The sequence below is a fragment of the Vipera berus genome, assembly GCF_964194415.1.
Source record: "Vipera berus genome assembly, chromosome: 2".
Taxonomy (NCBI): Eukaryota; Metazoa; Chordata; class Lepidosauria; order Squamata; family Viperidae; genus Vipera; species Vipera berus.
In genome coordinates, this window is record NC_138203.1 from 110465910 (window position 1) to 110478470 (window position 12561).

Here is a 12561-nt window from a genome sequence, read left to right on the forward strand (position 1 = left end):
CAAATTTTAACCCAAAAAGCTTTTATATTTCTGCAAGTCCACCACATATGAAAATAAGTAGCATCTAAACTACCACATCTCCATCATTTAGACTGTAGGTTAGGAGACATGTTAGACCACTTTTTGGGATCCAAATGCCATCTATAAAACATTTTATAAAAATTTTCTCTTAAATTTTGAGCCTGAGTAAATTTAACATTTCTGACCCAGATTACCTCCCAAGTATCCAACGGAATTGGTTCCTGTATGTTTTGTGCCCACTTTATCATACAATCTTTAACTAATTCCGTTTCTGAGTCCAATTCAATTAAAACATTATATATCCTCTTTATATGTGCACGATTTAAATCTCTAATTTGTTTTACTAAGTTTTCATCTGTAATTGTAATGCCAACCTTCTGATCCAGCTTCCACCTACCTTTCAGTTGGGTGTATTGGAACCAAGAGTAATTTATGTTTTCTTGTTTCATTTTCATTTCATTTCATTTATTGGATTTCTATACCGCCCTTCTCCCTAGGGACTCAGGGCGGTTCACAGGGCATATATAAATAGGTATACAAAAATTAAAAGAAAATTAAACCATGCCCAATTAAAATACAGCAATAGTAAAATAATAAAACCAATTAAAAAACCCATATTCCCCTTCAGGCCAGACCAGCTAACTCAAACAAGTGGGTTTTCAACCCGCGACGGAAGGATCGGAGGTCCGATGCCATCCGGAGCTCAACCGGCAGTTGGTTTTAACTCATCTAATGATTTAAGTTGCCAATTATTCCCTTCCAATCTAAGTAATGCCTTATAGGAAAACATATCCAAACTCACTCCCATAGATACACCTTCTATCGCGTGTCCGGGAATTCCCCAAATCGGTATTTTATAATTAAACTTGCCGGCATCAACTTCCCTCCATCCAGTGCGCTCCCACAAAGTGGGCCTCCTCAGGGTGCCTCTGATCAGAGAATGTCGATTGGTGGCCCCCAGGGGGAGGGCATTCTCTGTGGGCACGCCAGACCTATGGAACCACTTGCCGGTTGAGCTCCGGATGGCCCCCGACCTTCGCTCCTTCCGGCGCGATTTAAAAACTTATTTATTTGAACAAACTGGCCTGGTCTGATGGGTCTGGGGTTGGATTTAGTTTTAACACAGTTTTATTATTGTATCATATTGGGCATAATTATTTAATTCTTTTTAACTTCTTTTTTAACTTTTGTATTTATATTTTGATATTTATTGCCCTGTACACCGCCCTGAGTCCTTCGGGAGAAGGGCGGTATAAAAATTTAATTAATAATAATAATAATAATAATAATAATAATAATAATAATAATAATAATAATAATAATAATAATAATAATAATAATAATAATAATAATACTTTTTCCAGACACGCAGCAAAGCACTTCTAAGAATATGAGATTTAAAAGCCCTGTCTACCTTTTTATCATAAAGCAAATATGCATGCCATCCATATACCAAATCCCAACCCTCAAGGTGGAGCATTCTTTTATTAGTTAAATTAAGCCAATCGCTAACCCATGTCATGACCACTGCATCATAATACAATTTCAAGTTAGGCACCTTGAGTCCCCCTCTTTCCCTAGCATCTTGCAGAATCTTAAATTTAACTCTTGGTTTCTTCCCCGCCCAGATAAATTTATTAATACCCTTCTGCCATTCATCAAGGTTGGCATCCTTTTTCAATATAGGTATCATTTGAAACAAAAAAAGAAACTTCGGCAGAACATTCATTTTAACAGCTGTGATTCTTCCCAATTGAGATAATTGTAATTTTTTCCAATTATTTAAATCCTTTTGTATCTTCAACCATAGTGTTTCATAGTTATTCTTATATAATTTTGCATTTGAAGCTGCAATATACACTCCTAAATACTTAACCTTTTTTACTATTTTAAAACCTGTTAATTTAATTAACATTTCCTTTTCACTCATAGACATATTCTTAGACAATATCTTAGTCTTATTACTATTTACCTTAAACCTTACCATACTGAGTTATAATTTCCATCAAATCTATAACCAATTGTATCGGTTGAGATAACGTCACAACCAAGTCATCAGCAAAAACTCTCAATCTATAATCATTCTGTTTTATTTTAATTCCCTTTATCATAGAGGACTCTCGAATTTTAATTAATAAAATCTGTAACATTAAAACAAACAATAATGGTGATAGGGGGCATCCCTGTCTTGTACCTTTTTCAATTTTAAACGTCTCTGTTAGCCCCCCCCCCCATTAATTATAATTTGTGCAGTTTGTTGTTGATATATAGCTTTAATAGAATATAAAAATCCTTCTCCAAAATTCATTTCCTCAACAACTCTAAATAAAAATTGCCAATTCAATTGATCAAAAGCTTTTTCTGCATCCAAAAATATCAATGCTGTAGGGACTTGGTTGTTCTTATCCAAATATTCAAGCAAATTTACAATTTGTCTTACATTATATTTCATATACCTTCCAGATATAAATCCCAATTGATCACTATGAATCATTTGCTTTAAAACTTGCATTAATCTATTAGCCAATACTTTAGCAAAGATCTTATAATCTATATTCAAAAGCGATATAGGTCTATAATTTTTAGGTTGAGTAAGGTCTTGATCCTCCTTTGGAATCAATGATACAAAGGCTGTCCTCCAAGATGGAGGAACTGCTCCTCCAGTCTGAATTTCATTAAACAACATCTTTAAAGGTTCAATCATTTCAACCAACAACGTTTTATAATAAATTGCTGTTAATCCATCTGTTCCCGGGGCCTTGCCCACTTTCAGCTGTTTAATAGCTAAAGAGATTTCCTCTGATGTTATTAAGCGGTTCATCTCAAGTTGTTCTTTTGAAAGTCTAGGAAAATGAGCTTCCTGTAAATATTTATCTATATCTAAAGCTTGTATGTTTTCTCTAGAATATAATTTCGAGTAAAAATCTAAGAAACTCCTCTTAATCCATTTTTGTTGATAGACTTCTTTTCCTTTATATTCTATTTTATCTATAGTACATAATTTCTGTTCCTTCCTTAATTGATAAGCCAACCACCTACCAGGCTTATTAGTATTACAAAAGGCATTATGCTTAGCATAACACAAATTAGTTGCTACTTGGTCAGCCATTAACATACTAAATTGTTCTTTCAATAAATGTATCGAGGTCCTTAAATTATTATCCAATGGATTCAAAATAAATTAAATTAAATCCTTAGATTTAATTTAAATTGAAATTAAATCCTTAGATTTAATCTCTTCCTCAAGATCTTTATGTTTTTGCATTTGCCTATAAGCATTATTCATATGAATCAAGACCCCTCTCATGTACGCTTTACTAGCATCCCAAACCATTCCCATCGATGTACCTTTATGCATATTTATAACAAAAAATTCTTTCAGATGTTCTCTACATTTCTGCAAAAACACCTCATTTGTAAATAGATTTTCATTCAATCTCCAGGATCTTCTATTATCATCTTCAGCAAAGAACTCCAACCAAACAGGACTATGATCCGACAATGTTCTAGGAAAAATCTTAACATTCTTAACCCTAGAGAGAAGATCAGTAGTAATTAAAATAAAATCAATCCTAGAGAAAGATTTATGTCTATCTGAAAAAAAAGTAAAATCTCTGTCCTTCATATTCCTTTCCCGCCATACATCTCTTAGCTCCAAATCCTCCTTCAAATCAAAAAAGGCTTTGGGCAATTTTGAATAATTAGAAGGGTTTTTAAAAGATCCCTTCCTATCTTCAAATGAGTCCAAAACTCCATTCCAGTCCCCCATCATAATAACAGATTTATAATCCAATTCGATTAGTCTTTAATGTAAAAATTTAAAAAACTTTTGCTGTTGTTGATTTGGAGCATATAATCCAATAAGAAGAACTTTCTTTCCTTGTAACATCAGTTCAATACTAACATATCTCCCTTGTTTATCTGATTCAATTAATCTAGCCGAAAAATCTTTTCTTAGATAAATGACCACTCCAGCCTTCTTGTCTGGAGCACAGGCTGCAAAATGTGTTCCCAGCCGGGAATTAACAAAAACCTTTTGGTCCTTTAATGCAATATGAGTCTCTTGTAAGCAAACAATATGATTTTTATGTTGTTTCAAATAGTAAAATACTTTCTTTTCTGTGGAGTTTAAACGATTAACATTCCATGTCAGGAACTTCACCATCTCTGACCAGGAGCCTTTGGAACATGACCTGAAGATCACCTATTGCTCTCTTTGGGCGTGCTCCTCCCACAGTCTCTGAAACAGCCGCATCTTGCGTAGTTAGACCAGATACAAGCTTCTGGTTTTGCTCTTTTTCCATACGCTTGTATGCAGCCCTAGTCATCCTCTGTTCTCTCGGGTCCTCCTTTAGCACCAAACTCTGCTCCATAGCCTCAGCCTGCTGCATCTCCTCAAGAGGCAGTGACATTGCCCCTTCACTCAATTGTTTATCTTCTGTTATTTTAACTCAAGGAGACGGTGGTGAACCTGCTTTAAGGACCTTAGTATAAAAAAAATTTGCTTTTGAAATTGTGTTCAACCTATACCTCGTACCTGCATAATTTACCACAATTCCCAGATTGAGGACCCAGATTGTTGGGGGCAATAAGCTGACTTTGTAATAATGCCGCTTGGGGGGGCGCGAAAGCCCTAATAAGCAGGCATGTACATAGAATGAAGGCTATTGCTAAGCACATTGTGCTTTAGATTGTAAGCCGCCCTGAGTCTTCGGAGAAGGGTGGGATATAAATGGGATTTAAAAAAATTCCAATGGGTATTTCCCATCTAAACTGAATTTGTCGCTTCTTAAGCTCATCAGACAAAAAGGCGAAGTCTTTCCTTTTTCTAAGAATTTTTGGGGGTATCTCCTTTAAAATTATAATATCTTGGCCTGCAATTTGGAATATTTCCCGGTAAAAAGCTTGGATGATTGCATTTCTAGTTTATTTTATTTTTTTATTTTAATTCCATTTATATCCCGCCCTAGCAGTAGTTGATCTCCTGGAGAAGTAGATCACTACATCTCTAGGTAAATTTTTCCGTTTAGCAATCCAGGAATTAACCCTAAATGTTTTATCCATCTCTTTAACTAATTCTTCAGGTTCACATTTCAAGACAGGAGCCACTGCCTGTGCCACTTCCCATTCCAAATCTTCTTTAGGGTTCTCTCTCAAACCCCTTATACGCAATGCAAACTCCATGTCTCTATATTGTGAAAAAAATAATTTCATCTTCTGTTCTGTCAATTTTAATCTCTGCCCTGTCCAGTTTCTGTTCAGCACTGATAATTTTATTTTCCAAATTCTCAACATATTCCATAACTGAATCCACACGAACATTCAGGCGTTCAATGTGTGCAGCCAAGCCCTGAAGTGCAAGCACTATATCCTCCCTCATCTGCTTGTTTTGATTAACAAATTCTTCCTTTGTTTCCTTTATTTCTTGCTGTAATACTTGTGTTGATTGCATCACAATTTGCTGAATGTCTGCCAATGTAAATCCAGGTGGTGGTGGGGGAAGGTGGTTGTACTGTAGGTTTCATTGTAGCTTGCCCTGCAGCTTGTGATAAAGGTGAAGAAATGGCACTTTTAGAGATTGGAGGACCTCCCCCATGCCTTGCAGCCATCTCTTAAGTTTCAATTTCCTCTTTCTTCTAGCGGAATCAAAGTTCAGAAGAAAAAAAAAGGGGAAGAGGGAGAAAGAATAAAAGTTTTTCTCCCAAATTCCTTATCCTTCAATAATAAAAAAGGGCAAACTCTCAAATACACAAAATCTGGTACTGGTTAGAATCAGTTGCAAATTGTATCTCATGCTATGTTGCAAAATGGAGCAACTTTCCAAAACTGTCAGTTCATACAAGAAAGCAACATTCCAGCACCATTTTTGCTCCGTTTCAATCAGCTTAAAACTTGAAGAAGATAATGAATCTGAGTTAAAGTTAAAATCCAACTTGAAAATTCAAATCCTCCTGTATCGCTCTGCCTGCTTCTCAGAGAAAAAATACTCACAGTCCCATCTAAGCAGCAGATGTAGTTGTTGCATCTGGTTCCACTCCCTTATGGAAGTGAAAGCGTCCTGGGAGCGGAGAGAGCCTGGGCTTGGAGGGAACTCACCCTATCAACCCCCAGACTAGGTGAGGAATTGACAGGGGAGCTCTACCTCTACCCAGACAGGCTCGTCTCTCCCTCTTCTCCCAAGGGAGAGACTTCGGCGCCATGGAACAGCTGATTTTCGCTGTCTCCTAGCGCTTAACGCTTCCCAAGGTCGGGCAGCTTCTGAAACGCCGCCATTCGGCACGGCAGCGCTACTGGAAGTCACACCTAGAATATTTTTGAGCTGTTGGTATGCCTGTGCTAGGTCCAACTTTGCAAATAAGCGACCTCCCTGTAGTGATGCTAAGATGTGGCTAACTACAGGTACCAGATATGCATGCTGCTGAAGTGCTTTATTAATGGTGCATTTATAATCAGAGCATATGCATATTTCCCCATTTGATTTTACTGGTGTGACTATGGGAGTTTCCCACAAACTGCTATCTACCAGTTGCAGTGCACCTTGCTTCACTAATTTGTCTAGCTCTGCATCTATTTTGGGTTTAAGGGCAAAAGGCACTCTGGGCAGCTTGATCCTGATTGGGGTTATGGTTGGATCAAGATGGAGGGTAATTGGAGCTCCCTTGTATTTGCCTAAGCTAGGGCTGAATACATCAGCAAACTCCTGGCAGACAGCTGCCAAATCAGCTGTTGATACCAGTCACGTGGATGCCCAAGGCATCAAACCAGTCTAGGCCAATCAGGCTTGTGTGCTGGCCATCGACCACCATGATGTTGAGGGGACCCTCAAGCTCTTTGAACCTTACTTTTAGCGTAGCTTCGCCTTTTACCGCTACGTGGGAATTTTGAAAATCCGTCAACACTAAATTTGATGGCTTGAGTCTAACTTGCTTCCCGCTGTGGCTGCAAATGTAATTGAAGGTTTTGTGGGAAATTATGGACAGGGCTGACCCAGTGTCCAGTTCCATTGAGCATGGAACTCCTTGCAGCTTGACTCTTAGTCTAAGCTTTTCTTTGAGGGGGCGATGGGCTCCTGTTCTTAGAATGCTCCTTCTTCTGGAGCAATATCCTACTCTATGTTGCCCTGGGACCCCTGTACCTTTCCTGGGGAAGTCTTCTGGTGGAGATTCCCTCTGCTGACCTTTACAGATGATAGCAACGTGGCCCTGTTTGCCACATGCTTGGCACACAGCTGTACAAAACCTGCATTCAGAGCGCTGGTGCCGACCTCCGCAGCCCGCACAGCTAGTAAAGGGAACTGCCTTCTCAAGTGGCCACTGCCCTCTTTCTGGGAACCTCTGCACCCAGTCGATCTCACTGTTCTCTTCCGGGTCATTGGCTCTTTCAGAGTCTTCATGGTGGACAGCTGTCTGGCTGGGAAATTCTTTGAGGGTCGTAAAGCTTTGACGGCTCCCCCGGCAGCCTCTTCTGCCATCACTTCTTTCAAGGCAAACATCAAAACCTCCTTTGCAAACAGCCTCAGATGAAAAGTAGACTTTAATGGTAAAATATAAGAATGTCTTGTAATGAACAATATAAGTTTTGTAGACAAAAGAATTATTCTTTATTGAAATAGGAATTGTGGGTTACCCAAAATAAAGCTTTTTCCTATATACTATAGGCTATGCTAGAATGTCCTATTGCAATTAGATAAAATTTAAAAATAGGATATTGATATGTATTAATCAAAATATATTTTTAATTTTGTTGATTGACTAGGTGATAACTAGAAATGTACTAACTTGCTTATTTTGACTATGTAATCACTAAGGGAATCAGAGAGGGCATTTCTGTTGATGTAACCTGAACTATTTACAACTGGTTATTTCTTATTTTAACTACCCAACCACCATATTGTTTCACAAATACATGTTTATGTAAATATTAAAAAATCAATAAAACTTTTATTAAAAAAATTAAAATGCTAAATGTAAGAAACTGCTGGTTTAAAATATACCATGAGAGTTAATTCATTTATATCAGACTTCATTCTAGTTTGTGGGATTTAAAATAAAAAATACTGAATTTATTGCTACTATGGTTAAATAATTCCTAGTTTTCTGTAAATAATTAGCTTCCAATGAAAATGAAATTGTTAGTTCTTATGTTTCAGAAATCTTTGCTTCCAAGTTTGTTTTATTTCCTAGACCCAGATGATATTCCAGGGGGTTCAAAAATTTGGGTTTTCAAAATTATAGTTGTATATGCATAATTTGTTGCCACTATTTCAAACTATTGTAAGGGGTGCAAGAATATATCAGAAGCATTCTAGGGGTGTGGGGTATAGAAAAGGTTGGGAGCCACTGTCCCAGACCATTTTTTCTAAGATTCCCATACTGGGATACATGAGAATCCAGTTTGAAGAAATGATGTAAGTCATATTTTGTTAATTGAATGAGCCACATTGAATGAGTCCACACAATATCCTAAATCAAAATCCTATAAGCCATGTTATTACTTGGTATGGTATGTGAACCCAGGCACTGAGGCCACAATCCTGAACCAATTTAAAGTGTCCTCTACTCTTGGCATCTTCTGTCAGCAGGTGGCCTTAAAGAAATCTTCTGCTCTCAGAAACTGAAATCTGCAGTCATTTCCATCTGTATATCTGCCTGGAGAGATACTGACTTATTGGTCTAGATCAGGGCTTTTCAACCGGTGGTATGTGTACCAGTTGTGGTACTTTGCCACATAGCAGGTTGAATGTGATTGCTAGCCAAATGTAGCAGGGGAGGGGAATGAGCCTAAGCAAGCCAAGCCTGAGGGAGAGGGAGAGGCAGCTGCAGCTGCAGCTGCAGGACTGTCTGAGCTTGGCAAAAGCCTCAGGAGCTGGCAGGGCTCCAGCTGATTGGCTCCAGGTGATTGGCACTTCCAGAAGCAGCTGAAGCTGGAGGTGAACTGAAGAAAAGGGGGAGGGGGAAGAGAGGAGAGGCTATAAAAGAATGTGATTTGGGTGCAGAAAGGGGGAAAAAGTCAACAAGAAAGGTTTAATCCCTTTAAACAAATGTAATTAGTTTTACCCCCTTTAACTGAGTCTGTCTGTGGCTTTTAGAAAGTTTTCTTTGAAGGTAAACTGGCTTAATTTAAAGCTAAAGCTTTTTGCAATTGCAGGAGCCTTTCTGTCTTGAATTACAACATTGTGACACGTAACATGCCAAAGGGAGCTTAAAGACAGAAAAAAATCTGGAGTTTGTGTTTCTTTATTTTCTTGCTTTGCACTTGATTACTGTGTCTTTACGAGTACAGGGAAGGGATTGGGGGGTGCATTCTTACTACACTGTGTAAGAGCTCAGAAAGTTGCCAACCAGCTAGCTCAGGATTCTACAAACAGAAACTTTAAGACCTGTGGACTTCAACTCCCAGAATTCCTCAACCAGCCATGAGGGCTGAGGAATTCTGGGAGTTGAAGTCCACAAGCCTTAAAATTGCCAAGTTTGAAGATCCCTGAACTAGCTGGTAGTGGTGCATATTAATAAACATGGATAAATTCATCATACATTTGTCAGTGCAAAGGGAAAGTGATTCAGCAAAGGAACAGCCACCAAAGAAATTAAAACTGGTGCTTTTTTTCCTTTTTTTCTACAGTTTGTAATAGTTTATAAGGTTATAGAATAAAATACAAAAGCAAATAGTAGGACACAGTGAGGAAGAAAAAGGGGAAAAAGTGAGGGGGAGAAGAGAAAAAGAACAGAGTTCCTCTGTTGCAGTAGAAGGAAGCATTAACATTGAACCTCAACTTTTTTCTCTTAAAGATTTTATTAGATTTTATAGGGTTAAGAATAACATTTTAGAAGGCAATGTGGTAATTGGGTTAAACAGTAGATAAGTAATACAATCATTAGTGAGTGTCTCAGGTTACACCATCAAATATTTCTTCTCAGTTTCCCTTGACATTTGCTATTTCATATTTATACTAATAAATTTCTAATTATATCAAAATTCAGTAAAAATTTCATTATCACATTTATAAATACATTTTTCTTTTTGCTTATACATATCTTAATAGATCTCGATATACAATCAATGGCCTGTTATAAAATTTTAACAATTTTAATTTTTAATTACAGTATTCCAATTTAACCTTTAATATCCATAGTATTTAACTTTCAGGTAACCCAAATTTCCTTTATCTCATTTCATAAAAATTATAATATCTAAAATACACCTATTAAAACTTAAACATGTTCTTATTCTATTCCATAAACATTTTCTATTTCCCATCTTAACATATCACCGCCTTAATAATAAAGTATCTTTTATTAGTTCAGATCCATCATTATATACACTGGGCTAATCAATAATTCAAACCTATTTTGTTATAGTTAATTTAAATTTCCCTTGTTAATCTAAACCTTCAATATTCAACCAATTAATCCCGTTTTCTACTATTTTCTGACTATTTTAATTCTAGTACTCAAATTTCCTTTTATTTCAAAATCTCCCTTTAGCCCATGGCTTTTCAACTGGTGGTACGTGTACCACTAGTGGTACGTGAGCACCTGGCTGGTGGTACACGTAGGACAGGTTAAACAGCATTGTAAAAAAAAAGTAAAAAAGTAAAAAAAAGTAAAAAACGTTTTTTTACTAACCTGCTTTCAGCTGCATTCCATTTCTCCATTCACTTCTCAGCCACATGTTTGTGGGACAAAAAAAGTTCCATGAGACTTTCTAACTTCTTGCGAGATCTCATGGTACTCATGGTAAAGACCTGGCTCTTTGAGCTTTCTGGCCAGGACTGAGAATTTTTAATTTTTAACTTATTGTAATTGGGTTTTTAATCAGAGTTATAGGGGGTTTAGATTTTTAATCAAGGATAATTTAATCTATTTTAATTGTTATTAACTTTTTGTATTGTAATGTTGTTTTAATTGCCTTGTGAACCACCCTGGGTCCTATGGGAGAAGGGCGGTATATAAGTTCAATAAATAATAATAATACTTTTTTTTCTTTTTTACCGATAGTCCCACAGACACATGGTGAAGGCAGAGAAGCAGAGAAACAGAATGCAGCTGAAAGCAGGTTAGTAAAAAAAATGCTTGGGGGTGATGAGGGCATCTGGGCGAAGGTGGGGGGCGGCAACCTTACCCTGCATGGTGGTGGGTTAATGGGCACAGGGGACCCAGGAGGAGCTGTGTAAAGCAGGCACATTTTGTGGGCACCAGCAGGGTTGAAGGACCATTGCACGTGCGAATGGGAGAGCTGCGCAAGGCAGAGGTGCTGCCTGGGTAGCTCACTGGTCCTGGAGCTTCACACAGCAAGCAGCAAGCAGCTGGGTGTGTCACATGGCTGGCAGCTTTGCGCAGCACTGCCAGGGCAGCGGGCAGGCAAGGGGGGCTTCCCCTTTGGGGGTGGGGGGAGAAAGATGTATTCTCCAACCAGCTCTTCCTTCCCCTTCTCTGGGCTGGGCTGCAATCTTTCCCGCTGCTTCTGCACCTCCTCCTTCCTCCTCCCCCCCCCTTCCAGAAAAAAAGGAAAAGACAGGCGGTGGGGCAGAGGATTTCCCCATCCCAGATGCTGTCTTTGCAAGAGAGGCTGAAGTGATCGCCCTTTTGCAAGCAGGAAATCTTGCACAGGAACTGCAGCTGGGGATTTCCCCCCCCCACACACACACACATACACACACTGTTTCCCTGGATTGCTCCACATCTGGGGTTTCCTACCTCACGAGGAGACCTGGGGTGGTTGCCTGGGCATAACCATTAACTCTCTGAGTGGCGCTGGCTAAGAAAGTTGGTGATTATGAGATTGGGAAGTTGGACAATCGGAGCCTTCAGCGGCTCCACTCTTTCTCCAGGATATTTGTTCATCTGTCTGGGGCTCATTGCCATGTGAAGGGGCTCACATTTTGCTGCAAGCTTTTCTCCCATAGAGAGCCCGAACTAGGAGTCATGTAGAGTTGGGAGACTCCATGTTGGAAAAACGGCAGAAAGCGAGAATCGCAGTACCAACAAGTAAAAACCTAACACCTAGCCAGTGCCCAGTTTCAGCTGGCAGAACCTGGCTAGGCTTGTTCCATCTAGACATCTTTTGTGCTCACCAAAAGAAGGGAGGAAGCCCCACCTTTCCTCCTGAACACTCGAGTGGGGTTTCTGCGATCACCCCTCCACAGAAAGCAGGTGGTTTGTGCCTCACTGGGCTCTGCCATCCTGTTGCTTGGCCGCGGAAAGTAGTAGACAAAGTTTGTGCAGGACAGGGAGACACTGCGGAGATGGGAAAGGTGACCTGGGTAGTGGCATCCTCTTTTGAAAGGAGACTCTTGGTGACAAAATGGGCCATCCCAAAGAGTCACCTTGCTGGTGGGAGGGGGCTGCTGGTGGGGGGGGTGTTGGATTGGGCACACTGGCAGGGGGAAAACATTTGTCCAGAAGCAGCACCTCTTCCTTTGCATGCCAGGAAAGAATAAAGAGGAGAGGGAAGGAGGGACAGTGAGAGGGAGGGAGGGACAATGGAAAGGAGGAAGGGGCAAAGAGGGAGGGAAGGAAGGAAGGAAGGAAAGAAGAAAGG